At 48.7% G+C, this 4726-nt stretch overlaps 1 protein-coding gene across 3 annotated transcripts in view; it reads right to left on the reverse strand.

The window, feature by feature from the left end:
• The window catches only part of KLHL5 (kelch like family member 5), a 62283-nt gene extending 60233 nt beyond the window's left edge, over positions 1-2050 (reverse strand). For 2 of the 3 annotated variants that reach the window (XM_055728411.1, XM_055728417.1), the window contains exon 1: positions 1799-2050. The gene's annotated coding sequence lies outside the window, so the exon portion shown is untranslated. The remainder of the gene's footprint in view (positions 1-1798) is intronic. The other variant, XM_055728404.1, reaches the window with a different exon arrangement.
• Between the last annotated feature and the right edge of the window lie 2676 nt (positions 2051-4726).

The following is a 4726-nucleotide window of genomic DNA, read 5'->3' on the forward strand; positions in this document are numbered from 1 at the left end:
GAAGGTAAACTTTCCCATTATAAGAGTTTTGAAAGGGAAATGTAAAATCACATTGTAATTTCTTAAGAGCTATAGAAACTTTCATTATTGGGACACATTACGTCCAATTAGGTAAACTTCTTTACCACATCACAAAACACTGAATTGCATCAACAAAAACACAGAATATCAACACAGCCAAAGAACAATCTTTTTAAAAGCACTAGTGATATGAAAGTCCAGAACGTTGGAACAAATTCATCAGTACGAATTGTCATTGTTACCAACAGTCTGCAATTACTGTTTGCCTATAATTGTCTAATGGAAGGTTGTTTCACCTTCACTCAAACTCTTTTCTATTTCAAATTTGCAGTCATTGCATTTCTGGGATACACAGTATGTTAAAATCTACTGCCATGGAGTAAGCATGCTAGCTTTCATAGTGGACCTGCCCATCCAGAGGACATACTTGAGGGACAGTTCAATGAAGCTGATGCATGGCAGAGGAAAACACTATCAGACTCAGGTTAGGGATGTCATGATTATTTTGGTTCTATCCTGCTCTATGCTCGTGAGCATGAGCCCAGCAAGTGGAAAACAGAATGAACATAAGATGGGAACACAATCTCCTCGATCAGGAATGCACCTATGAAATTCAAGAACAAGGCTTTTTTTTTTTTTTTTTAATATTTATCCACATACGTATCTGGAAATTCTTATGCAAAAATACCATCATGAGAAATGATCAGACATTGTTTCTGGCAAAATTAACTAATCACTCATGAAAATGCATTTTGTGATCCATTTTTAAAAAGGATCCACCCCCACAATATAGTTTGTTTAGACGCAGAAGCTACAATGGCATAACGAGTTCCAATTTTTGTTCCTCTTCATGCTAGTGAGACAACTTGAGCAGTATTTTTGCATGAAAATAAGACTGTATTTGGACTCGAGCTGATACAATTTCTTAATTAACTTTTAAGTAGAAGAAACAAACCCAAGCACTCCGTGTTTACTGTTCTGACCTTACCAGATAAAAAGTGACATTACTGCTAGCACACCGATGGGAGCCAGGGCTGGCTTGACTTCAGCTGGTCTGCTGAGCCACACCACTGCTCCCACACCGAGTTCAAAGCCCAAAGCCACAAAAAGGCTTTAAGGAAAAACATGAACCAATAATATGTATAAACAGCAGTTGTTTGTTTGATGTTCGACGCTTTTTTTTTTTTTTCCCCCGCGTAATAACACCACTCCCTGTTTTAGTGATCTGGTAGTCGCTGCTCTACGCTGTTCGACCAGTCTCAGCAAAAAATTAAGAAAAATTAGTCTTTCACTATTTCATACTATGATCGTGAAGGCTAGGCGACAGACAAATGGGCAAATACCTGACAGCCCAGGGTGTTAAGCGCACTTTTAGCGGGTCTACGCTCCGAACGCTTTGGACCGAGGCAGCCGCGGGGGCTGCCGCGCCCGGCGGGACACAGACCCCCGCCCCGCCTCCGCCGGCGCCCCCGCTCCCCGTCCCGCACCCGGCCGCTCGGGCGCCAGCGCCTGCCCCGGCCGAGCCCCCCAGGCCCCCACCCGGTGGGGCCGCCACGGCGGCGGGGCGGGGGCCCCCCCTCAGCCCGGGGGCCGCTTCCCCACCCCCCGCCCCGCGGGGACGCGCCTCAGGGCGGCTGCCGCCGGCCGCTCTCCACAGCCGGCAGGCGGGCGGGAGCCCGCCCCTCGCTGGCCCTCGCCCTCCTCCTCGCTTTCTCCTCCCCCTCCCGGCAGCCCCGACCCCCTCCTCTCGCTGCCGAGCCCCGACCGCCCTTCTCACCTCTCGAGGTCCGGGAAGGGGGCGAGATTGGGAGGGGGGCGGGGAAACAAAAAACAAAAATTGCAGGGGAGGCCCCGGCACCCCCTCCCCTGCCCTCCCGCTCCGCCCCGGCGGCGGCCAGCGCTCCCGCTCTGCCGGGGGAGGCCGCGGGCACCGGGCGGTCCCTCCCCGCCGCTAATGGGTCCCCGCGGGTCCCGCTCCCGGCCCCGCCCCTCCGCGCGGGCGGGCGGCTCCGGCCCCAGGGCCGGCCGCGCAGGAGGGGGGGGGGGGGGGGGGGGGGCGGGGGAAGAGGCCTAGGGGCGGGGCGGGGCGCCACGGAACACCCCCCCGGCCCCGCTGGAGGCTCCGCCTCCTGCCCCGGGGCCAGCCAACCGGCGGCTTCCGCGCGCCCAAGGGCAGGGGCAGCGCGTGGCCGCGTGTGGCGGGGCGGGGCGCCTTCCCCCGGGCTGCGGCGCCACCCGCGCTACGCTGCCGCCGCCTGCGCGGCGTGTGGGGCGGCGGGGCGGGCGGCTGCGGGGCGCCTCGTCGTTAACCCTGTGAAAGGGCTCGTCCCGCCCTCGGGGAGCTTTGCGTGTCTTCTGTAGCCGCACGGCTGCGCGCTGCCGTAACCTCCCCTGCCACGTTTAAGTGACATAAACCTGCAGTGATACACCAGGCCCCCGCCAGCCCCCCCGCGGGGCCCCGGCGCCGCGCGGTGCTGAGGCGGCCCATCCGCGCTCTCGAACGGGCGAGCAAGGCTCCGGCCTTTGCTGGCCTCGCTGTGGGATGCCTCACCGGTCACCTCTGCCATCCAAAGGCAGAATAATTATCCGAACTAATAAGACTGCGTGGCAGATGTGCCTCTGACTGATACAACCGATGTAAGGGCACGCGAGACCCTGGCTGAGGCGTGCTGGCGGCGGCCTGACGGGGAGCGAGGTGCGGGGCGCTTGCTTTGCTCAGCTCCGTGAGGAAACGGCTAGCATTCTTGTCCCGGCCGACTTCAACCAATTTAGCCAATTTCAACTGAATTTGACCCATGAATAGGGTTTCTAATGGTACTCGGTGTTCCAGCTGTCTAAGAAATACTGGCTAGGTGGAGGGATGCGTTTTCCAGCTTAGTTAGTGCGTGGGGCCTCAGCCGGTTCACACACGGGCAACTGCCTGAGGGTGACAGTGCCCAAAGCTCAGGGTGTCCCTGGGGGTGCATTGAGAGACCACACGTGGGCCTCCCGAACTTCGACGCTAAACCATCACTAGAGCCCTAAAATAGATATTCCCCATCTGCTGACTGCAGAGTTCTTGAAAACCTTCTTCTGTAGCGTCTCAAACTGCAAATATTCCACAGGCTATCACTATATCTGATATACAACAGGGTGAGCTTGGGTGTGATTCTATAGGGCAATTTCTATCCTGACCTTGGGTACTACCAACAGCAGTGAAAGTCTGAGTGTATCACAACGGGATAGGTACACGTATTACTTGAAAAAGTCCTGTTATTTTCCAGTATTTTCTCCATTCCTTCTGGACAGAAGGAATGGGTGAACACCGTGCAACCTTGAAAACAGGAAAATACAAATAATTGATGTGGAATATACTTAAGGGGCAATGTACTCTAACACAAAGTAGGGCTAATTTGCTGACAGTTGACAAATACAAATTACACAGTATTTTACTTTTTAAATTCATACCTATGATTTTTTGTATCCTATTACTTCTGTTGTACCATACCGTCAAAAAAATCAGTTTGTTTTGCTTTGCTTTCATTGCATAAAAGTGCTACATTTAAAATATCATATTAACAAATCTATATTCACTACAGCTTCAGTAAGAGTCTTGCTATAGAATGAATACTGTATTTGCTTCCACCTGGCTTACTCATCTTCTGAGATAATTAGATGAAAAGAAGGGTATTTCAGGTTTCTAAGACATGTCTTTAACTCCAGCAGCATTGCTTCATTTTGGTAGTACTCAATATTTAATGGGTTGTGGGAAAAATAGTACATCAGAAGAGAGCTTTCTGAATTAATTAAATGTTTCATACTGTATATACTCTATATTTGGGTCAAATTGTTTGCTTTTACATATGCATTATTCAGAGCACTTTTATCCAGTACATTTCAGAAATGTTCTTTGCAGTGTCGTCTGTAAGAAGAATTTAAGGAATATCATGGTGGTTGTCAGAGTGAAAAACTTTTTCAACTGGAAAGTTTAGCTGAAAAATCGTGACTACAATATATAGAAATAGTAATGGCTATATCCAGTTTTCTGGTGGTGTTAAGGATAGTAACGTACACACTGAAGACTACAGATTGCAACACATCTGTTGTCTTTTAAGAATACAGCAGCAAGGACAATATGAAATCTAACGCTCAGTTCATTGTACTTAGTACATCACTTACTTGCCAGATCAGAAACTTGAGGTTGTAATGATCAAATTAATAGTCTATTCAAGTCTCAAAGATTAGGTATTACATAAAATTATCTTCTCCCCAGACCCAATGCATATGTATATAAATAAAACAATAAAATCTCCATATCTGACTCATGTGGCTCTGATTCATTTTTATAATGAGAGTCTGACTCATTTTTAAAAAAATCCTCTTGGCTAAATGAGAACAAAATTCCTTCACGTGTTACTGTTTGGAAGGTATATGAAAGTGGCCATTACAGGGTGCTGTTCCTAAACCAAAACTACCCCAAATGAATAAAATAGTTTCTATGCATGGTTTTTCTCTTATTTTCATTGTGGTACATGAGTTTTATCTTCAGCATATTCATTAGAATCATCCTCATCTATGCCAGTGTAAGAACAGAACTTGATTTTTTACAACTTAACGTAACAAGAAGTAAAAAGAAAAATAATATTAGAAAAAAAGGAAATGAACAGACGTTATTTTGCATAGAGTGTGCAAAAGCTATGTTAAAAGCTAAACCAGGAAGGAAGTT

The sequence above is a fragment of the Falco cherrug genome, chromosome 1, assembly GCF_023634085.1.
Source record: "Falco cherrug isolate bFalChe1 chromosome 1, bFalChe1.pri, whole genome shotgun sequence".
Classification (NCBI taxonomy): Eukaryota; Metazoa; Chordata; class Aves; order Falconiformes; family Falconidae; genus Falco; species Falco cherrug.